The sequence below is a fragment of the Heterocephalus glaber genome, unplaced genomic scaffold (genome assembly GCF_053883595.1).
Source record: "Heterocephalus glaber isolate CG9 unplaced genomic scaffold, H.glaber_assembly_v1.0 deba00000122, whole genome shotgun sequence".
Classification (NCBI taxonomy): Eukaryota; Metazoa; Chordata; class Mammalia; order Rodentia; family Bathyergidae; genus Heterocephalus; species Heterocephalus glaber.
Genome location: NW_028258138.1, coordinates 74,215,335 through 74,239,541, shown reverse-complemented (window position 1 = coordinate 74,239,541; position 24,207 = coordinate 74,215,335). Strand labels below are relative to the sequence as shown.

The 24,207-nt window shown below is 44.9% G+C and overlaps 1 protein-coding gene across 6 annotated transcripts in view; it reads left to right on the top strand.

Moving 5' to 3' along the window:
* The window catches only part of Mylk (myosin light chain kinase), a 251,216-nt gene that overhangs the window by 59,666 nt on the left and 167,343 nt on the right, over positions 1-24,207 (top strand). For 3 of the 6 annotated variants that reach the window (XM_087216251.1, XM_087216250.1, XM_087216247.1), the window contains exon 1: positions 19,113-19,134. The exons of 2 other annotated variants lie outside the window; for them this stretch is intronic. The gene's annotated coding sequence lies outside the window, so the exon portion shown is untranslated. Of the gene's footprint in view, positions 1-18,905; positions 19,092-19,112; positions 19,135-24,207 lie in introns of those variants that run through there. One more of the 6 variants, XM_004873625.4, reaches the window with a different exon arrangement.

The window sequence follows — 24,207 nt, the reverse complement described above, 5'->3', positions numbered from 1 at the left end:
AGCTGCCTCCCTGGCACATTACATAGGTGAGGGCAGAGGCCTCAGGTTTTGCTGAGTAACAGTTGTTTTGAACTCTGTGACTCCTTGCCTGTGCAGTTTTTCCTGTCTTGCTCAATACTTGCCCCACTTCCAAAGTCTTGTCTAACTTGGAGATCTAAGTGCACATCCCTTCAGACCATCTGGGAGACCTGGGACCTGAGGCCAGGCACCAGATCAAGGAGATCAAGTTCCAATGGGAGCTGAGGAAGGAGAGTAAAATAATTGAGGAGCCAGGAGTCAGTACCAGAAAGTTGAAAGAAATGAAGCTGGCCTGGGTTCAAGAACCATAAAAATTTCATACACTTTGACTCACTAATCAGAATTGTGGAAATATGTCTTGGGGAAGTGATCTAGAAGAAAAATTGTATTTATGGAATGGTGACTTGTGGTGTTTTTTGTTTTAAATGAAATTGGAACCTGCTGCAGTGTTAAATAACAGGGACATGATTGAAGGAATTAGGGTTTATCCTCTTGATGGAATATTATATAGTAGTCACTGAAAATAAGATGTATGGAAAGTATTTTATATCTTGTTATAATTTTATGAAGAAAAGTATGGAAAATGAAGACAATAATAATGTGTATATAGTTTTGTTCTTAAAAGTACATATATAAGGAAAAGACAGGAACTGTATAGAAAATAGGAGTATTTATGTTTGGGGAAAAAGTCATTTGTAACCAACTCACAAACACACTTTAAGTAAATATTTATTTATGAACAATGACAAAAGAGAATGGAACAAGGGAAACACGGTGAGTTCAAAGTTCATGCAGAGAGTCAGCAACCAAAACAACTGTCTGGGATACATAGGAGAATATGTCCAGATAGAATTCAGTGTGTGGAATAATCACATCCTTGGATCACAAGCATGTGAAGCATGGCCAGAATAGGGTGAAGGTAGTCAAAGAGGACATTTTGAAGTCATGTCTCACATCTAGACCTACAGAGATTGTCTTAGTCTGGCTTCAGTTTCTATAAGTGAATACCACAGGCAGGATAATTTATAAAGAATAGAGGCTTATTTAGTTCATGAATCTGGAGACTGGGAAGCCATCGAGCCTGGAGCTAGCATCTGGTCAGTGTCTGGTGAGAGCATCATAAGACAGCAGAGGGTACTGCATGGGGAGCCAGAGCAAGTGTGCTAGTTCAGGTGTCTCTTCCTCTTTTTATAAGGCCATAATGTTATTGTGAGGGCCCTACCCTCATGATCTTGTCTAATTAACTTCCCAAATGACCCACCTTCAAATGCTAGGAACTTTCAGGAGACTGGATGTGAATAGGGTAACTGTACATATATCTTAGTTCCCCTGGGCAGTCCCAGCACCCCTTTTCATTCTCAGGAATAGTTTGGATGATATGATATATGGTCACCCTAATGAAAAGGGAGAAGACATTCTGAGTTGATGATAAATGTTCTGCTCATTGCCTGAGCACTTCTAAGAGGTGGTGGATTAAGATTCTTTATTATTGAGGTTGGCCTAGCCTAATGGAGAAGTGGCCTAAATTTAGTAGATGAATATAGCTCTGTGTGTTAGTTACTTTTCTCTAGTAGCTGAGAGGAAAATACCTGACACCCAAAGTTAAAGGGGAAGAGGTTTATTCAGCTTACAGTCCATAGAGGTTTCAGTCCATAATTGGCTGGCTCCAAGGCAGGGTGACAGAGGGGCAACAGTTCATGGTGGCAGAAGACAACAAAAGCAACAAGAGACCTTAACAGCTTCTTCCTGCCCTTTTATCTTATTTAGACTACCTAAGGTGAGTAGCACTCACATCCTTAATCCTAGTGCCCTCAGGCCTAGCATTGCACCTTGAATCAATCATACACTCTAGATTCAGCCACCTTTGAAAAAGCCCCACCTAAGACCTCATGAGGCTTTGGGGGCACGTGGAGACATAAGCCATAACACTCTGCTTCTTGTTAGTTGCAGGATAACCAAGGTGATTATTCCCAAGCTGCCCCAGCATGAGAATAGAATTCATATTTATCTCTGACCCAGGAACTCCTTTTCCTCTTGCTTCCTTCTTCTCCTGTGCCACAGCCCAAGTGGCTCATGACCACTAAAATTGCCAGTAAGCAGGAGCAGTAAGAGTCAGTAACTTGCCAGCTAAGCCTTCCCCTGTTTGTGGTCTTGAATGAAGCACCTCTCCCTGGAGGAGTTCTTGTCTCCTCATGGGAAAGCTTATCATGGCTCATACAAGACTCAGTCCAAAGAGTAGGTCTTCACTTCAAGGAGGTCAGGGTGTGGCCTGTAGGGCTATTTGCTTTTTAGTGTCTACCCTCGGTTGTGTGGGCTCAGTCAAGGCAGGTTTGCTGGGAACCCTGAGACTGAGTGGGGTGCCTAGCTGACCATCAGTGATCTGGCATGGGAGGTCAGCTAGCAAGGAAAATGGAGTGAGAGTGTGGAGAGTGCCCCCGCCCCTGTGGGCATAGGAGGCTCTTCCTGACCCTGAATGCTCTAAGATACCTGCCTGAACATCTTGGGAGGTCTGGGAGAGAAGAGATAAAGACTCTCGGCAGCACCTTCTCACAGCCACTCAGTCAGCAGAGGTTCCAGGCAGGTGCAGCTGTCTGGACACACCAACCACCTTCCTCTCATTTGGTTTCAGCCCCTCTGCAGGGAACAGTGAAGCCAGTTGTTCTCTTGGGCCCAGAAACAAAGAGGGACAAGGCCATCAAGGAGATGGAACCCATCTTGGACAATAGGAGTGAGAGGAGCAGAACTGTGGCCCCCAGAGTTCTCTAGAGTGGGTGTTCTGACTATCCTCCATCAGACAGGCTGGGTTCTGAGAAGTCCCAGCCTGACACTGGTTTCTCTAGGAAAAGTGTAGAGTGAGATTAAAACAGGTTTTCTACATTAGCATTAAATCTCCAAATAATAGCATTCTGTTAAAGATTATGCACCTACTAGAAATAGAGGGTAGTAATTAAAAGTCAATTGGTAGTTTTTATAGGTTTCTTATTGTAAATATAAATCAGCCTAATCCGTCACAGCTGGAGATGCCTGCCTGACTGGCTGCTGTGTCACCAGGTAGAGGCTTGCCCCAATTGCTTGCAAGAAAGCATTCAGTCAACTAGAACTGCCATTTCAAAGCTTTATTGGGATGGTAAACACCATATTTCTCTTCAGAGTCCTATACCGGCCCTGTTGCTATGAGAGAGAGAGTATTTAACATCCAATAAATGCCATGCTTCCTCCCAAGGCTAGATACAAAAAAATGAACTGCTGCTTTTGTGATATGGCAGAGTGGCCCCACCAGGGTGCAGAATTTCAGGTTCAAGAGTAAAAAACAGAAGGGTTTTAGGGCCTATGAACAGGTCACTGTCCCGCTAGGTCCCACTTTCCTGGGCTTCGGGGCTGTTTTTTCTTTTGTTAATATGAGTTCTCCAATAGGGTACCAAGTTCCCTGAAGTTGAGTCATGATTTCTCAAGGTCTGTGCTCCACAGGCCAAGGGTGAGCCCAACTAACACTTAGCGGACTCTTGACCTTCCTGGTGACCCTCCTCAGGCAGCTGATAGGTCCCCTGCATGAAGGACTTTGTGCCCTTGACTGAGTGGTTCCCTGGGTCAGAGACGATTGGGAGGGGATAGGCACTCCTTCCCCCAACTGGGAGCTGGTTGTGACACCTCTGAGCAGGGGTCCCTTACCCTATTCTCCAGCTAATGTGCTGTGCCCCCAGTTGGCTATCAGATTCGAATACCTTCTCCTCTAGGGTCCCGAGGTCCCATGTTCTTTCTAGATAGCCAGCCTCTAGAAGAGGATTGAGGCAGGAGAAGAGGCAAAATGCATGTCAGCCTCATCAGTGTCTTTTATAAAGCCTGAAAGATAAAGGGTGGAAAAAGAGACTGTTAAAGGAGAAAAATACGTCCATCCTCATTGTTACCTGTTGTTACAGACGGTAAAGAGTGGATAAACATCACAGACTGTCCCTCCTGGAACTAGAGGGTATTCTTTGGGAGCATGGAGGCAGAGCATTGTGTTTAAGGTCCTCAAATTTTGGGCCAGCATGAGGGTCTCATCAGAACACTGGAAGGTCTATCTGGATGGCCAGCCAGCCCTGCCACAGGCATCACAGCTGGGCTTGGTAGATTCACCTGCTTACCTGAGGAGCTTGGAAGGGCAGGCAAGAAGTGTCATGGATTGTTGAGCCTGCTGCAGGGCCCCTCTGTCTAGAAATCTAGAAGAGATACAAGGAGCCTCCCACCCCCCTCCCCCATCAGCAGCTCTGCAGTCAGCCTGGGACAGGATGAGAGCATCAAGTAGAGGCCGAGTGGACCTCACAAGCCCAGTTTTAAAGAGCTATGGCTGCACCCCAGAACCTGCAGACCAGCTCAGGCAATGTGAGTGGAGCCTACAGACTGGAGGAAATCCACAAGTGGCCAGGTGCCCCCTTTTTCTATTCTCAAGTCCTCTCCTCCAATATACTGAGCATTTCTGATGTCTAGGAGCCCCCTTAGAACAAATGTGAGGAGTGTGGGCCCTCCCAAGGCTGCTTTCTAAATCTCAGCTTTCTCTGCCTTCTTGTCTTTTTACCCCAGAATGCAGTGGGTCCTCCCTCTAGCTGGCCTGGATGGAGCTGGGCTTGGTCGCTACTAAATCCCAGACTGTGCATTGGTACAAAGGTGCTTGAGATTCAATGAATACTTGAAGGACAATCATTTCTTCCTGTAATATTTTACCTTAATCTGTCCTCTCACAGCCCCACAGCTGCTCCCCTGAGTAGGGAAGATGTTATTCCATTGAGGGTAAGAATTGGTGCAGCCAGGGCTGAGGACAGAGATATTGGGCCAGGCTGGGTGGGGGCCCAGAGAGTCCCAGGCCCAGCAAAACCAGCTCCAGACCTGGAGATGCCCTGCCCACCTATGATCCACAAGAGACTGCAAGTTGAACTCTTCACTCAGCATGACCACTTCAACTGGGCAGAGATAGGGTAGGGTGGTGTGGGAAGGACAGTCAGGATGTGAGGGGGCAGGTTATGGGAACAATGGGAAACCTGGGCAAGTTGAGGTCAGGAGGAAAGGGAAAGTCCTGGCTCTTCCTGCACACTTATGTCCTGTCTGGTAGCAGAGTGTGTACCCCACTGTTTAACCTATCACCTTATTTATGCTCCTCAGGGGCTTGGTGGCTGCTCAGTAGACATATGTGGTGGTGTGTGGACAGACCATGCATCTGAGCCTTAGGACCTCACTCCCTACTATGGAGGCACAAACCTAGCTTGGTGGGCCCAGGTGCCCAACGTGGGACTGGATAACATGGGCTGTCCAGATGTTCAGGAGAGAGCCCTATCTTCTTAGCTGGCCTTTGGCCTCAAACATCAGTGACCTAAGAAGCACAAGTCTGGAAGAGTCCTATAGACATAAACCACAGGAATTAATGAATTTCTGGAATTTCCTTACTGAGGGGTTGTGCGTGCTTGTGGCTACTGTGTCTGTGCTACTTCCTGGTGCATGCATGCTTATCACCAGCAGACTGGGAAGCTTGTTGTCCAACCAGAGCAACTGGGTTGTTGAGATAAATTCCCCAGCACCCTTTGTGCTGCTCACTGGAGAGAGAATGAGGTTTGTCTGAGTCTCTGTCTGCAGAGCAGAGCGTGGGAGGAGTGGCCTCCAGTGTGCACCCTAGGATTGTAGCTGATACATTCAGAGGGAATAGTAGAGGTCAGGGTCTGCCTCAGGGCCTTGTGTTAACAGACCCTGCCCTGAAACTCTGAGACGCTCTGGTCTTTTCTCTCTAGATTATGATTTTCTTGCCTATAGATGGAGAAAATAAGCCAGTGTAACTCTTTGAGTTCTGTGTTGTGTGTAATCTAATGACAGAGCCAGGACCAGCCCATAGGACATTGGACTCCAATCCAGTCCTAGCTCCTCCTCATAGGATCTCTAACAATGTAACATTGTCCACACAGGTCTGTTCAAAGACCTGGGTTCAAAGCCAACTGATAAATGTCTGTTACTAGCTTTGAGATTTGTGCCGCATTGCTCAACTTATTGAATCTTTTCTTTATCTTTAAAATGAAACTGATACCTATCTTATGGATAGGTATTTGTTTTGAAAATCAAAGTGAACTTTGGTGTAGAGCCCCTACTAAACATCCAATAAGTGGGTTATAATAGACATTGTGGTTCACAGTCACTTGACTCATCTGGACCTTAGGGTTCTTTTCTAGAAAACAGGACTGGGCTGGAGCAGTACTTGTGCAATTCTGCCATCCCTGAGGCCAGCAGAGAAAGAACATGTACTCTGAGGTAGGGCTGGGATTGCAGCCTGAAGCAGTTTGCAGAAAGCTGAGCATTTCTTTACAATCCTATATGTATTTGGATCAAGTTAATGTTCCAGAATGAGGTGACCTCAGGTATCCCCAAATGGCACCTAGCTGCATCTCTCTGGGGAGGGAGCTGAGACTGGATAGTTTCGAGGGTCCCTCTTAGATGAGGCATTCTAGATTCTACTGTATGTGAGTCACTTCCACAAAGGACCTGAGGCAATGTCTTAATTTCTTTCTTATCACCAGGACAAAGAATGCAACACCTACAACTTAATGGAGGAGAAGTATATGTTGGCTTACAGTTTCAGAAGTTTCAGTCAATGGTCAGCAGACCCAAATGCAGAAACCACATGGTGGAAGTTTCTGCAGTGAAGGAAAGCTGCTCATGTTATGGCAGCCATGAAGCACAGAAAGAAAGAAGGAGCTGGGGAGGGAGATACACCCTTCCAGGTCACACTGACAGAGACCTTCCTTTTCCCACCAAGCCCCACCTCTCAGTAGCACACTCAACTGCTGAATTCACCAGTGGATGAATCCACCAGTGAGTACAGTGCCCCCATGATCTAACCAAAAGTCTCATTTCTGAGCATATGAGAGTTTTGGGGAACATTGCAGATTCAAATAACAACAAGCTGGTACCAAAGAATCCTGAAGGAACCTCAGAAAGTCTGGCTCCTTTTTTCCAGCCCTTGCCCCCAGTGGGACATGACAGGACTGGGTGAGAGCACAAGGAGCAGGATGAAGAAGATTCAGCCCACTGGAGTGAGGGGTGTAGAAGGCTGGAGGAGGAGCAGGGCTGTGTCTAACTTATGCCCTTAGAAGAATAAACTGGCAGGCCTGGGTTAGCCTCTCTACACCACATAGGTAAATTCCAGGATACACTACATTGTTATTTCTCATCCATACTGGAGGTTGTCGCAGAGAGAGCACAGGATGAGCAGCATGTGGAAACACAGGGCTTGTCACACTGCCACAGTACCCTTCTGGCAGTTCTGATACAGTACCCAAGGCTGAGAGGAGAAGGGAGGTAGCCCAGAAGAGGATGCACACTTTGAGGAGAACACTAAGGTTTCTGAGTGGTGAGTGGAAAGACAGTGATCTCTATGGTCTGAGAATATCTCTGTCTGTGGGGAAGATCTCTCTACTGAGGATAGTGTCATTCTAGCACAGATTTGCCAGACTGGTCACTAGCATGCATGGCCTGTCCCCCTTTGAGCATGAGGGGTTGAAATGAAGTCACAGATTCTTTTAGGACAAATATCATAAATGGGACATTCCTTGGATGAGGAATTGGCTACTTGAGTAAAGTTATCACTCATCAGCTATCATAAAATATAAAGGAATACAAACGCTGGAAATTTCTGGTTGGCATGATGTTTACTATAATAAGATTTAATCTGTGTTTATAAGTACTTTCTAAGCAGATTACCAAATTGAACCATTCAGAGTTCAGAAGGACTGGATCAACAAATAGCTTATATTAGTCAGTTTCATGTTGTTATAATAAAATCCCTAATAAATCCATAGACCCAGATTGGCTGTATACTAGGGGGCTCACCCACTTAAATTGCTGTGACCCATTCTCTCTGCCTCACAAATGTCAGTCGTCCTTGCCCATGATTGGTGCAATATTTAAGGATACTTTGGTCCACCCATTTTCTACCTGGTTTCCTCATCTGTAAAATAAAGGACTAAATGATTAAGTCCCCTTCCATCCCTGACATTTGGCAATCCAGCCATATTCCAGTGCGTCAACAGTAAACCGGAGTTTGGGAAGATAAGAACAATATGTATTGTTCAGTGAATTACAAGCTACTGAAAAAAAATCAGTCCATTTAAGGGGATGAAGTAATATATTCTTCAAGATCACTGCAATATTTAAATAAATTAGAAGATTCAAATGAAATGTGATACTCTGATTCTTCATTATATCATATTGACTTATCAGTTATAATCATGTAATAATGGGGATACATTCAAATAAATGTGTTAGGTAGTTTTGTCATTGTGCCAGCATAATAGAATATACTTACACATACTTAGATAGTATAGCCTACTACCCACTAGGCTAACATACATACATATACATACATACATATATATATATGGTTCTTATGGTATAGATCTAGAATGCCCCCCCCATAAAACTCTCATGCATGCAGAGATGGGGCTTTTGGAAATTGATTGGATCACGAGGCTGCTATACTGATCAGTGGATTAATCCACTAACATTCAGCAGCTGATTGTGCTATTAGGAGGTAGGTCCTGGTTAGAGGTGGGGCACTGGGGACATAATTTGGAAGGTTGTATCTCCCTCCCTGGCTCCTCACTTCTCTTTCTGCTTCCTGGCCACCAGGAACCAAGCAGCTTTCCTCTGCCCAAGTCCTTCCATTATACTATTTTTGCCCTGAAGTCTGTCAATCATGGATTGAAATTTATAAAACTGAGTCAAAATAAATTTCTCCTTCTTTAGACTGTGGTTATTGAGTATTGTGTCTCAGCAACAGAAAAGTGACAGATTTTAGTACAAGGAATGGAGTTATTGTCATAACTGTACTTGACCATGTGGTTCAGAAATCTTTGACACTGGTTTGTGGGAGGACTTTGGAAAAGTTCAGAGGTGCTAGCTAGAGAAGCTCTAAAATGGTGTAAGCCAAGCTTAATGGGTGATTCTGGTCAAATCTCAGAATATCAGAATGTGGCTAGAAATGCAGTCAGTACAGGCCAGTCTCAGGAGGTTTTAGTTAGAAACAAGGATTCCATTGGCAGTTTGACTGAAGGCCATGTGTGTTATGTTCTGGCTGAAATTTTGCCTACATTTTGCTCATGTCCTGAGACTTTGAAAAAGACTGAGATTAAGGGCAGTGGACTAATTAATTTGGTGGAGGAAATTTAAAGGCAGCCCTGTGTTCAGGCTATGGCATGGGTACTTCTGGCTGCTTTCAGCCAGGTTTACAGTGAAAATTAGGAGCAAAAGCCCTCTTTGAAAAGTTTGGAGCTTTACCAGAAAGGAAGTGTTTACAAAGTTGGGGCAAAGGATAGTGTGGTTGTTGAACATATTAGCATTGAAAAGAAACCAAGTACTTTGCATCAGGACAATAGGAAAGACACAGGGAATCTCAGGAATCAGCAAAATCCCACCCTTCACTGGCTCAAGGGCATAAAAGGGTAAATGTAAATTTTGGAAGACTTTGCTTTGAGAAGAAAGCCCCAGGGTGCTCTGCTCCAAGAGGGCCACCCAAGGAATTGGTTACCTGGGATTCCTTTCACAATGCTCAGCCATTCTGACATTCAGAGGCCCCTGCAGCAGTGATCTAAGGGGACATGACTTCTGTTCAAGCTAGTGGCAAACCTTGGTATCATCCTTGTGGTGCTAGTTTTTCAGGCATGTAGAATGCAAGAGTTATGGGGTCAAGGAGGCTTCCACTCAAATTTTAGAAGAAGCTGTGGGAGGCCAGATAGTGTGCCTTTGAGAGCAGTGTGTGAAGCTATGTGAAGCCTAAAATGCAGTGAGATCCCAGGAAGTTGGAGAAGCCAAGAATGTGGGCTGTCTGAGGAAAGCTGCTGTCAGTGAGCAGAGCCAACCCAAGAGAGAGGCCATGAGGGCTGCGAACAGCAATGCCATGGGGCAGGGCTGCCATAGCCCTTTGGAGTTCACGTCTTGCCACAGATTGTCCCAAGCTGCTGGAGCTGGATCTACAGGGTTTTGTTCCCCTTGCTGGATTTTGGTCTTGCTTTGGCCCCATTCATTTCTATATGGGATACTCTTTGCCAGTGATGGCGAACCTTTTAAAGCTTTCAGTGATAACAAACAGCCAGCTGAAGCACATGTGCCGTAGGTTCACCATCACTGCCCTATGCCATTGTATGTTGGAAGTGTTTAACTTTCTTTTTTATTTTTACGGGGCTCACATCTAAGAGTTTGCCTTGAGTCTCAGAGGAAACTTTGGATTTTGACTTTGTAGCAGTGCTGGAACTCTTAAAACTTTGGCAATTCAGAGATGGACTAAATGCATTTTGCAAAAAGGGAATTGATTGAGTTTTTAAGGGGCTGGAGCGGAATGCAATGGTTTATATCTAGAATGTTATCCAAAACTCTCATGATCTTAGAGGCAGAGCTTTTGGAAGTTAATTGTATCATGTGGCTGCTATAGCTGACTTACTGTTAGGAGGTGAGTCACTGAGGGACGTGATCTGGAAGAATATGTTCTTGTCTTCAGCTCTTCCCTTCTTGTTCTGCTTCCTGGCTGCCATGACATGAGCAGGCTTCATCTGCACCAGGCCCTTCCACCATGATGTTTCTGTGTTGGAGTCAGCCAACCATGGACTGAAACTTTTAAAACTGTGAGCCAAAATAAGCCTCTTCTCCTTTAAATTGTGGGCATGGGGTAGTTTGTCTCAGCAACAAGAAAGTAAGACAGGTTATGATGAACAAACAACAAGAGATTAAATCAAGCATAAGAGAAAATGATGGAAGCAAGAGATGTAGTAGTGCCAGATATGGTAGTATACACGTATAATCCCAGCTACTTAGGGAGACTGAGGAAGCAGAGCTACAAGTTGGAGGCTAGACACTGGAAACTTACCAACACTGTCTCATAATAAAGTAAAAAGGGCTGGGTATATAGCTCAGTGGTAGAGTGTTTGCCTAATGTATACAAGGTCTTGAGTTCCATCCCTAGTACTAAAAGAAAAAAGGAAGAATGAGCGAGACATAGACAAATAATGAGAGTGAGAAAGAGAGAGATGGTAAACAAGAGATGTATGAGGTAGTACTTTAAAAAAATATATAAGTAGAAAGGGCTGGGGGTTTAGCTCAGTGGTTCCACCGCCTGCCTTGCAACTGCAAGGTCTGGAGTTCAATCCCAGGTACCAAAAAAAGAAAAAAAAATGTGTATATATAGAGAGAGAGAACACTCTAATGATAGGAAGGAAATGCATAAACCAGTAACATAGTCCTTTCTATCAAGTACTGCACATAATTATATGTGCTGTGCTTTCATGTGACTGGCTGTGGAGTAGGTTTGTTTACACCAGCAGCACCACAGACATGAGTCAGGCTGTGCACTGTGTTGTTGCAGTGGCTACAATGTCGCTAGGTGATGGGAATGTTTCAGCTTTGTTATAATCTTACAGCTGTTGTATAGGCAGTCCTTCCTTGACCAAAATGTCATTATGTACCATGTGACTGTAGTTATCATTTGTTGAGTGCTTGCCATGTGCTGGGCATTGTTAGAAATGACTTTGCAAGGCCAGGGATTTAGCTCAGTGGTTCTGCTGCCTGCCTTGCAAGCAAGTGCAAGGACCTGAGTTTGGTACCAAAAAAAAGAAAAGAAAAATTACTTTGCATGTTATAATTACAATGTATTGGGTACTTTGAGTCTCAGCTTTGTGTAAGATACTTTTAGTTGCTTTTAATTACACACCCTACAAAATAGATTTACAGATGGAGAATTAAGGTTTAGAAAGATAAAACAAGTCACCAGTGTCATCCGACAGAGTGACAGAGGCAGAGTTCAAATCCAAGCATGTCTGACAACAAAGCCTGTGGTGTGCTCATTCCAACAAAGTCCACTGCCTTGCAGTTACCGGCTAACTTACTCTTCAACTGTAGCTTTATTCTTACTGTTGTCCTGGGCCTAGTGGTGACTCCAGCTGTGTTTATCATTTAGGTTCTGACTTTACACTGGGATAAAATGTAGTCTTTCTTCTCTGTCTCTAGCATAAGCAACCAACCTGAAGATCACATGGAGAAAAACCACCTGGCGTTAACACCTTCCCTCCTCTGCCATGTGGAGACACAAGATTGATTCCCTCCTGTATGCACTTGCCACTTCTCTCAATGCTAACCAGGGCTGGAAGGAAAAGGAGAAATCCAGGACACTGTTAGCCAGGCCTTGGGTTTCAGCCAGAGGAGGTAGATTGTATTGATGGGATTAATTAGAAACAACTGCAAATTTGCTTCTCAATGCTGGAGCCTGGAGGAATCCATAAACTAGATTGCTCATGCCTCAGTGGTTTTCTTTGCTATGCCACAAGGAGGAGGATTTGGAAAAGAAATACCCCAGGCCTCTCTGGAAGGGATGATGGGTTCTACCATGGATGCTGGGGACTCAGGGATGATGGAGACTGCCTCTGGCCCCAGGGGTCCAGCAAGAACTGTGGACCACAAGGTTGGTGGCAGTCTTCACTCTTCTGTGTGTCCACATCACTGTAGCCCCCCAGTAGGTCCACAGTGCTTGCTGCTCCCCTCTCCTTGGGAGACCTGAATGCCTAAGGCTGTCACATGCAAGGGCAGAGTGCCTATAGAAGCACCTTCCTCCTTCCTTCTCTGCCACAGAAATAATGTGTTCCAGGAGAAACAGGCCTTAGACTCTGGCATCTCCCTTAAACTGTGTGGGAGGATCAGAGACCTTGTTTAGGAGCCAGCCCTGGGTGCATTCTCACAGTTGCCTATTTCTCTGTCTTCAGGACCCAGGGACCCTTCTTGCTCAGTGTTCTCTGTGTCTGTCTCTTCAGCTTATCCCTACAGGGTCAGCTCCCTGCAGAAAGCAGAGAAACAGCGCATGCTTAGGCCACCCCATGGAGGAGTGGGACCATCAGCCAATCTGGATCTCCGATTCTGAAGCACCTTCAAGGCAGCAAGTGATCAACCGGGTCCTGAGGCTCATTTCCTTTCTGAGCCACCTTATCCTAGGGCTTTCCTAGGCGTTCCTGATGACCAGCATTCAGGAGGAGGGAGGGTCAGGGCAGAGTCCTGACACAGAGAGGTGACCTTTTCCTTACTTCCCCTTCACCTTTCTGGGTCTCACTTCAGTCCTTTGGCTCCACAACACCAAGAAGATACCCAGACTTTCCTGCTAGCCTCCTACTTTCTGGTCCCCGAGCTCCCCTAAGGTTTGTGTCTCACAGTGACTGGAATTATTAAGTTCAAGTGGAATGAGAGGAGGAGTGTAGGGATTCATCTTGATTACAGTCATCTTGGTCATAACCACTGTTTTGCCTGCAGGTGATCCTGGCAGGCATTCTAAACCCTATTGGACAAACAGTGCCATTAAGGGAGTTATCAAGTGTTTAGTGTCACGCATGGACTGTTTCCTAACTGATGTTTTGACATGTTAATAGCCTTTGAGAAATACCTGGTACATTCAGTACATTCTGGCCCACCTTAGCATACATATGAACCTCTTCCTCCTGACGTAGAGCTGTGGGGATGGGGGACAGGGTCCTCTTTCTTATTGTCACCCAAGACACACTTCTACCCAAAAGTTCCTAATTGCACTTGCACTCTGTGTAATGCTGGGTTTGTCTGTCTGTTCAGTTATTTGGTCTCTCAGCGCTTTCTCCCTTAAGCAGTCAGTTCTTAGGCGCTAGGGGCACTGACTCCCCTGTGCTCTTCCACCCTGTCTCCTGATTTCCCCCTGTTGGTCCAGAGTACCAACAGTACCTTCATATTCTGAGCTTCTGACAGAAATTTTAAAATACTAAAAACAATATTAACAACAGCAGCTCAATGGATAGAGGTTCTGTGCCAGAGACTGGGCTGTGGCTGCTTTTAATACCTGTTGCTGGTTCTCATAACAGTGCTGCAGGTAGTGCTGTGGTAGCCTCATTTTGTAGAGGAGCAAACTAAGGCTTTTTCGGAGATTGTCACTTGCCTCTGGCCATACAGGTCAGCAGTGCAGAAAGCAGCTCTTTGTCCCTCCTGGAGTGGAAGCCACAGGCATGGCTCCTGCTCCCCAGATCTGTGTCCTGGGCTCCCAGGATGAAGGAGTGGCTGCCCCGCCCTGAGCGCACCTGCTGGTCTCAGGCCCCCTGAGACTGGAGTTGCCAGGGAAGGAGGAGGTGTGGTATCTGAGAATGAGGTGGTATGGTAGTGGCTCAAGAAACCCACCTAAAACCCCAGATTTGCTTCTGTAGGATGGTAGGTGGTAAGAAATGCACACACTTTAGGATTCTTGTTACAGTGTGCATTTTGCTAATTCAATTCCAGTCTGGTTTCTGGTTCTGGCTTTGGTTTCTTTGGCTGTGACCAGTACTGCAGAGAGCTTCTCTTGCCTCTTCTCCTTAGATCCCAAATGAAGCCCGAGTCCCAGCTGGCAGGGGCAGTAATGAGGGACTAGGCCCCACTCATTCCCACTGTGAGCATGGGTGGGTCTGTTTGACTTGATCTGTGTGTGTGTGTGTGTGTGTGTGTGTGTGTGCGCGCGTGCGCGCGCATGTATGGTGTTTGCTTTTAAGACAATTTAAAATAAGTCTGCCAAAGATACAGGCCTTCAGCGTTGTGCTGCCAAGCAGACGTGGCCCTCCCGCCCATGGTCTGCTGCTCTGCTCATGTGGCCTGGCTGATGTGGGCAACTCCCAGTTCCTTCTTTCATGTGTTTTCCAAAAAGAAAGGCCTAGGAAGCTGTGGGGTGGGAGAGGCTGCCTGGTGGCTGGGGGAAAAACTCAGCTGTGGGTGACAAGCATGGACTGGCTTCGCATACTTTCACTTGGGATCCAGATGCTGAATACAAGTTGCGCAGGGATGCCAGCAGAAAACCCAGAGTGTACCCAGGGCAGGGCATTATTGTGCCCATTTCACAGACAGGAAGACTGAGAAGCCCAGAATAGAAAGGATGCTTGGGTTACAGGCCAGGTGTAGAGCTAGGACAAGCACTGTATCTGGAGCCAAATACCAGTGGGCCTTGGAAGGGTAGATTTGTTACCCTTGTAATCTGTTCACCTGCTTCTTTCCTCATGCTCTCTAACATTCATGAAATTCCCTATGCAACAAAATTAAACAGTGTCACAGATGGAAGTGGTAGTGGCTGCCCATTGGGAACAAAAAGGTTAAAGCCCCCCTGCTCTCTGTAGGTGGTAAGACAGCAACAGACCTTTTGATGTAAGGCTCATTCATTCCTCCCAATGACTCCTGACCCATCTTCTCTAAAAGATTTGTATAGACCTCCTTATCACCAGCTATCTAAAGTGAAAGGCCCCCAGCAAACCAGAGAAAAATGCAACTGTAAAGATGTAATTTTAAACACAATACAGGTGCTCCCAGAAGCTCTGCAAGGTGTCAAACGATCCAAGAAAAGACATTCTTTACATGATCAGGTTTCTGCCTAGACCCTTTCTTCATATCATCAACCCTTGTAAAACTCCAGTTTCTCACCCTGACAGCACAGTTCCTTATTGTGGAAATCTGTTCACCTGCTGTCCCCCTTGACAGCTTACTTTGGTCTAAATAAATGCTTGTCTTTCTCCATCCCTTGTCTGTTCTCTTTACTGCCTGCTGTCTCACATGGCAGATGTGGTGTTTTATATTTCTTGGCCCAACCTCCATTCATGCATCCCATGAGTATTTACCTAGAGAACTTATTATGCACTCATCTGTATTCTGGGCATGGGGAAACCTATTGAGTGAGATACAGAAGGCCTAAGGCCTAGGGTAGCTCAGGTTCCACCCAGGACACAGATGTTAATCAGAGGAACACCTGCCCACATCACCACCGCTGTGATATGCATGAAGAAACATAAAGGCTGTGATGAGCGTACTCAGCCGCCTCTCAGTGGGGGCAGAAGTTCCAGGCAGCTATTTTGTATTTGGGCATTTTTTAATGAGCCTAAGTATAGGAATTAAATTTTTTTCCCTTTAGACTCCCTCACAGGTTCTGGTCCATTTTGCTGGTCTTACAGGGTTATATTTAACATTTAGCACGTTAGCTGTTCATAGGCGCTGACTGTAACCTTAGGCTTCAGAGACATAACTTCCATGTTTTTGTTCAAATCATTCTTCCTGCTTCTATCCAGTTCAAAATGTCTTTCTAGCTGTGTTGCTCACAACCAGAAATTCTACCTGCACTCACTAGGGGTGAACAGCAAGCAGTGCTTCTTTGGTTTCTTCCTTTGTTAGCTATAAACTGCAGGAACATCTCCATAAGCAAGGCCTGCAAGAGGCATTCAGTCTGGGTAGAAGACTTAATTGACTTCAAAGTATTTTCATTACTGTCAGCCTCAGCCTCAGGCTGTGCCTCTCTGGCCCTGCCTTTGTCTCTGGAAGAAAACATGAAAATTCCACCCTCATCCTCATTGGTCCCCTAAAGCTGTGCACCACTCTTCATTATAAAGCCACATTTCCCTTTCCACTTGTGTGTTTTTTCTTTTTTTTTGGTACCTGGGACCTTGCAAGGCAGGCTCTGGAACCACTGAGCTAAATCCCCAGCCCTCCCCTTGTGTATTTTAAGGACTGAGGTGCTGGGTGTAGTGGCATGTGTCTGTAATCCCAGCTACTTGAGAGGCTGGTACAGGGGGATCTGGAGTTTGGGCCAACCTGGACAACTTAGTGAGAGCTTGTCCCTAATTTAAATTAAATTTCAAAACAAAAAAGAACAGAATGAGAATAGATGGTAACAGAAAAAGCTGGGAGATTGGCCAATGCAAGCTTCTTAAAGAACTCCTTGGCGAATCTTGGAGGTCCCTGAGACTTTCACAGCCTAGCTAGTCACTGAATTAGCCAGATGAGACTCAAACTTGTGATCTTCCTGCCTCAGCCTCCCTGAGTGTTGAGATTACAGGCTTGTGCCATGCTTCTTTCACTTTATCTCTCTATACTGTGATGTTCCAATAGACTAGCTGCAGATGCAGATATGATAATCCAGCTGTCTTCTAATAGGCCAGGATCGGGTCCTGTAGGTCAGGTAGAGACCTGTGTAGCATGAACAAGGCCCTGGTTTCAACCCCAAAACATTAAAAAAATTACAAAACTGAGCAACTTCTCTTACTAATTTTTTTTTTGTTTCAAAAAATATATTTTTCTTTTAAAAATATATTGCTGCCTGCCCCGCAAGTGCAAGGACCTGAGTTCTATCCCCGGTACCAATAAAACTCAAAAACTAAAACAAAAAAATAGTTATGTTGCTGGGCATATTGATGTAAGCTTGTAATCTTAGCTATCTGGAAGTCTGACTCAGGGGGATCACTTGAGCCCAGGAGATTGAGAACAGTTTAGGCAACATAGTGAGACCCTGTCTCAAAAAGAAAAATTATGTTAACATATAGACTTATTATTGGTGTTTTAAATGAATTAATATTTCATTTAATTTCTAATACACCGATTTGGTTTTTTTCAATTTTATTTTATTTTATTAATTAATTTATTTATTTTTTGGTACCGGGGATCAAACTTGGGTCCTTGCGCTTGCGCAGCAGGTGGCGAAACCACTGAGCTAAATCCCCGGCCCTCAATTTTATTTTTTATGAGTGCATATTTGCGGTACATAATGATTACATTCCTCATGGGGTGTTGACACATGTACATAACACAACTCAATTTTTTTCATCCCTATCTCCCCCTCCCCATCTCTTGGTTACCTTCCCATTTGCAAAAGATCTATCTCCCTATTTTATTTTGTTCTTTATTTATATTTGGGTTTCTCATATAAGAGAAACCATGCAATATTTAAGCTCATGTGTCTGATTTATTTCACTTAATATTATGGTTTAAGATGCATCCACTTTCCTACAAATGACTCAAGTTTATTCTTCTTTATGGCAGAGTAGTTCTCCATTGTAATACACTAATTTGTAATATACTTTTTGGGGGGCAATACTGGGGATTGAACCCAGGGCTCTCACACTGAGCTACATCCCTACCCTTTTTAGTTTTTATTTTGAGATGGTGCCTCACTATACCACAAAGTTACCCAGGCTGGGCCCAAACTTGTGATTCTCTTTCCTTAAACCTCCCAGAATGCTAGGATTACAGATGTGCACCACCATGTCTGGGTTTAATATGCTAAATTTTGCTAGCAACAACTCACAAACAAAAACTCTTTGAGGTCCTTAATAACTTTGAGGGGTATATAGAGGTTCTGACCACCAAAAATGTTTGAGAACTACTGATCTGCAGGATTGGGTATCCCCTAAGTGTTAGGAAAACAGGAATTTCTCAAGAATCCACTATGATTCAAGTGAGCTTAAGTTCATGACATTCCTAACTTAGATGTCCACAGTCTGTCCCAAGGTGTGAGTTGCGCAGGATGAGCATTTCCTTTGGAACTGGGAGATCTGGCCTGGGCGTCACCTGCAGCCCCACTGTAGCAGCATACTCCAGGAGGGATTCCAGGGCTCTCTGGGGTTCATGATCCATGGAAACCTGGCTCAAGTCTCAGCCTGGTTCCTTCACAGAATAGCAGCACTCCTGTTCCCACTCTATCCTGCTCCCCAGGGTTGCGTCCTAATTCTGGGGATCATAAACAGGGCTTCTTCAGCTTGAAGAAGAAAGGGCTGGGTCTCAGGAGCCAAATGTCTCATGAGGACTGGGTGGTAATTCCAGGCCAGATGTGCCAAGGGGTTGGAGTGGTGTTCCATGCCAGATATGGAGTTGGGGGAGTGCCCCATGCAAGGACTCAGCTCTCTGCTTGACAGGGTCCTCCCTCAGTATTCAGAGTAGATTCAGCAATTCTGAACATGTGAAAACCTGTGAACTTTCATTTCCCGTGGACTCCATTGAGAGTCATTGCAGTGGCTGCCAGAGGTTTCAAAGGTCGCCCCAGCTGGGCGGATTAGAACAACAGATCTCCGGAGTGAAGTTGGCTGCCTGGCAGAAGGCAAGTTGCAACATCTTCGAGCAGAGTTAGAACAAAGCCCCTTAATTTTTTCAGTCTGGCCCTGGACTCTGGCTCCTGCTCTCTTTATTCTCCCTTCTCACCAGACCTTGGACAGGAATCTCAGCAGCACAGTGGTGAAGTGCAGCCAACTCACATCCTGCCTCTTGTGACAGCTGCTGGGAAGAGGCCTCAGGTGTGTCATGTGCCGGTGTGTTCCCCTGGCCCACTGTGCTCAGGTGGGTCATGGCAAGTCAGCCTAGAGTGGCCAGAGGAGCAGCTCCCAGTGGGATTAGGAGTGATTAGGGCATCTGTCAGGATCTGAGTGCACACCTGGAAGGATTAAGGAGACAGAGTGAGCTGTCAGTGCCTGGGGCATTTGCACATGGGTAGTTTGGCCACCTCTAATGTGTGCTGGGGCCAGGGGTACTTCTTTGCAGACTTCCAAGCCTGCTCATGAGCCCTTCCCTACAGGAAGATTTGGTACTTCCAGATGCCCTGCAAATCTGTACGTGCTTAGGAACTGGTCATTCAAACTGTGTGTACTTTGAATAGAGAAGGGGACTCTGCTGTATAACTTGATCCCTGATTTTCAACCCACCTGGAGTGTTTTTGCACTCCCTTTTGGCCACAGTGAAAAGTGTTTCTTTTTGGGGTCAAGAGACAATTTAAAATGCTTTCAATCAAATTAAAGCCCAATTAACTTAGTGGTGCTTTGTGTGATTAATAACCATGTTACTTATGAAAAACCCCATGTGGAGGTACTTTGGCCCAAACACCAGTGGGGGAGGGGTCATCCACCTCTTGGACGACTGCTCTTTCGTGCCCCTTCCCTTGTGTTTTCCTCTTATGTCTCTATCCTTTGAGCTGCATTTAACTGACATTGAATGCAACCCCCTGGCTGGCTGTGTTTGATTTTAGCCAGTGAGTGTTGCTGTGCTGATAGCGAAAATACTATATTATGGACATCACCCAGCCCCTCTGGTTTTCTCTACCGGAATGTGGTCACCAGGCATGATGAAAGATTAGCAAGGAGCAAGGATGCTTTGACTTAATTTATTTCATTATTAACATTTTCCCAAGTATTTCAGTGGCCATTAATTGGCAGCATGGCAGTGGCAGGAATGTTTGTGCTGACGATGGTGGTAGGCAGGGCGATGGGCTAAGGGTGAGCTGAGCTGTTTGGGGGTGACTGGCAAGCTGGAATCTGGGCTTTGGTTCTACCTGTGTGATGGTTGACTTCCCTCCCCAGCATACCTCCCAAGGGACTGGAGATTTCCTTGATGTACTGACTGGCCTGTGCATTTTCTGCCTGAAGCCAGCCCCTTCTAGGGATAGATAGCTCCTTCCTTCTTTGTTCTTAAGGCCAAGTGCAAAGCCTTCAGGAGTTTTAGGTGGACCTCAGCAGATCTTGAATCATGAGGATTTGTAGAGGGTCCTGGTGAGTCTTTGTCTTCTAAAGCAGGCCTGAGAGCAGAAAGCGGAGGTTCATTCTGTGCCTCTCTTCTCTGGGCAACTCCCAGGCCTACCTGTGGCATCTCCCATTACTGGAGATGTTGGGAAATGCCTCATTTTGGACCTTGTGAGCCTCCAGGAAGCCAGCAGAATATGAGTTTCCCATCAGATCTTGGTTGCAGTCTCACTTCTTGGCTATGTGACCTTGGGCAAGTGTAGATGGCTTTCTGAGCCTCCCTGGCTTCATCTAAGGAAGGTTAGTAATCAGAACTGCCAGCAGGATTGTGAGGATTAAGTAAGGCTGTACGAAGCATGATGTCTGCCACATGCTCCGTGGTCAGTGGGTCTTGGGCCTCTTCCTGGCCTTCTCCCGGACTCTGCCATCTGCTTCCTATGCAGATACCTTACCTGAAGATAATCAGGCAGTCTCAGCTTCTTGGTGTCCTTGGTGACAGAGTCCAGGTCTTTAGGGTGGTGGGCTGGCTTTCTCGTGAGCCACCAGCAGCTCCCACTTTACTGAATGCCTTTTATGCTGTACTGTGGTCTTATGTACACTCCATTTGAGTCCTCCCTTCCTCCTTGTGTGGTGGGTAGTATTCCCACTGACAGAAAACGGAGGCCAAGAGATGGAAGTACAGTACCTGGCCCGGCCCGACCAACAGATGGAAAGTGGCAGTGCCCCTGGATTTGTGGCAGGGTCACAAAAGTCTGATCCTCATTTTTCCAACTCTGTCTCATCCTCAGTTCTGGTCCTGACTGTACTTCTTGCGTCTGTTGCCTCACCTTAGAGGCAGAGGCGGAGACAGAAGGAGCAGCATTCCTGCTGGGCTGTGGTCCTAGGTAGCTATGCAAGATATATTCCTCTCCTACTCTTTTTACTATATCCACTACACAAATACAAACACACATAATATCCCTACACATGTAATTCACTGCTCTGTACCTAGCACCTAGTCTGGCCTGCTTAGATGCTTAATAAATTCATTTTGAGTGAATGAATATATTCTAATTCTTGCCATTAAAATATGTATAAGAAAAGATGTACTCCCATGTTTACTGCAACATTATTCACAATAGCCAAGGTATAGAATTAACTGTGGTGTCCCTCAGTGGATGATAGATAAAGCATAGTATATATACACTGTGTAATATTATTCACCCATAAAAATAATGAAATCTTGTCATTTTTGACAAAATAATTAAAACTGGAGGACGTAATGTTCAGTGAAGTAAGTCAGGCACAGAAAGACAAGCACCAGACGTTCTCACACATATGTCGAAGCTAGAAAAGTTTATTGCATAGAAAGGGAGCATAGAATAGGGATAATTCTAGAGGAAAGGTAGGGGTAAGGGATATAGAGGGGGGCTGCATCATCGCCACGGTCTTGGTCAGCTTTCTGCTGCTGTGACAGAACATCTGAAAAAAAAATCAACTAATGGAAGGAAAGATTTATTTTGGCTCCCAATTTTAGAGATTGTGTGTGGTCTTTGATCATTGGCTCCATTGCTTTTGGGCCTGTGGTAGGCACAACATCATGGTAGGAAGCTTGTAGCAGGGGTGGCTGCTCACCTCATGGTGGCATGAAGTGAATAATGAGAGAGGAGGGGCCAGGGTCCCAATATCCTCTTTAGGGCACACCCCCAGTGACCTCACTTCCTTCTACTAGGCCCCACCTCCTAAAGGTTGCACCACCACCCAAGAGCCCCAGAAGCTGGCAACCAGTCCTTTAACACATGAGCCCTTGCAGAACATTTGAGATCTAAACCACAGCAGATACCAAGATACAGTTAGATGGCAGGAATAGGTGGTAGTGGTCCATAGTGTAGCAGGGTAATTATAGCTTGCAGCAACTTATTATATATTTTATTAAAAAAAAGAGAAGCACTCAGAAGTTCCCAACATAAAGAAATGATACATGTTTAAGGAGCTGGAAATGCTAGCTACTCTGATTTGATCATTTTTACATGCTTTGAATTCTCAAGCTGTACCCCATAAATATGTACAATTATTGTGCCAACTAAAAATCCGTGACTATTTTGAAATGATTCTAGAAACATACACAAAACCCAATAATATAAATATGGAAAAAGCTTATTTAATCTAAGTGGTACATATCTGGGGTGCTCATTTTATCATTCTTTCTACTTTTCTATATGTTTGAAATTTTCCACAATAACATGTTCTTTAACATTTCTATATTATTACATTCATGTCATTATTTTCCTTGTAAATACACACCCATAGAATTAACTGCGTAGCATTCTGCTGTAGATAACCAATTCTCATTGTTGGATATTTAACCAGATTTTTAAAACTATATCTATCATTTGCTATAAATAATGCAACCAGTGTTCTTATATATAAACTTGAAATTGCCTGTCTTATTCTTTCCTGATAACGTATTTCTAAATGTAGGTTTATAAGAAAAGAGATGGACAGATTTTTCAGTATCTTTTTTTTTTCCAAATTGCTTTGCAGAAAGCATACAAAGTGATATCTCTCCTAGGCGGATAAGCGCATACTGATCTCACCATGGTCTCACCAACATTGTGTATGCCAGTGATGGCAAACCTTTTAGAGCTTTCAGGGATACAAACAGCTCACTGCGGCACACATGCCATAGGTTCACCACCAGTGACTGTATGCTGTCTTTCTTTTCTAAATGTCAGTTTGGTTAGCTTAAAAATAGCAGCTTGTTCTTAATTTACAGTCCTGGGTTATTACTTGGGCTCTTCATTTGTTCACTGGTCATTTGTGTTTTGTGGTCTGTCCAGGTCATATCCTCTGCCAATTTATCTGCTGGGATGATTTCTTCTTATATGTGTTCTAGTTCTTCATTTTCATTGCAAACATTTTATCTCAGATTATCAGCCATCTTTTAATGTTGCAGACAGTGTACTTTGAAATACAGAAAAATAACTTTACATGTGAAATTTTACATGTATGTCAATTGAACAGTTTTCCACTTTGCCCCTTTTTTATGTCAGCTTCAGACCCTCTTCCCACCACCCAAGCCTGAATTTTGTGGGAGGTGAGAGGGCCCCAAGTAGGAACAGGGCTCAGGTGCCACACACCTGGGCTCCAGTGCCAGGTTTGCCCCCTACTAAATACACAACCTTTGGCAGATTTCTTAATCTCACTGGCCACAGCTTGCTAGTCACTGAAATGGAGAGGATGAAATTATCTGTTTCAAAGTGTTGTTGTAAGGAACAAATATGCTTAGTGCAGGTCCTGACGTACAGCAAGTGCTATGTAAGTATTTGCAGTTATTGCTTATTTCACTGAGCCTGGGGAGTCCCATCATTTGGAAAGGAATTTTTTTGCAAAGCTAATTCCTTATCAGTGAAAGAGAAAGCCAGATTTGTCCAACCTGTTACCAAGCTGGTCACTCTGTTACAGTAACTTGTACTTCAAAAGATATACCCCTGTTTTATTTTTGTTAGATATTAAGTTTAAACCAACTACTTATATATCCCAAGTACCACTGTTCCTTTGAGTCACAAGTGTGTGACTGAATACCCAAAGAAAATGCACAGAAAAGCAAAAACTAAGAATGTGCATCTCACCTGTTAGTAGATGTGTGTCCTGTGCCATGTGCTAGGCCCCAGGGATTTTGTGATAAGATGTAGTCCCCATCCAGAGCTGTCCCTGTCTGCTAAGGCCCCAATCTGAGCTTGGAACCTAGAACAGGCATACTTAGGATGTCTTCCAGATGGTGACAACAGTGACTGGAGTGTGACTACCTAGCTTCCCTCAACTGCAGCCTGTTTTCTGACCCTGTGGTCTGGCTTTTGGATCCTGCCACTCCACTATCATTCCCATCTTTATTTATTAGAGCCAAAATTGGCTTCTTTTG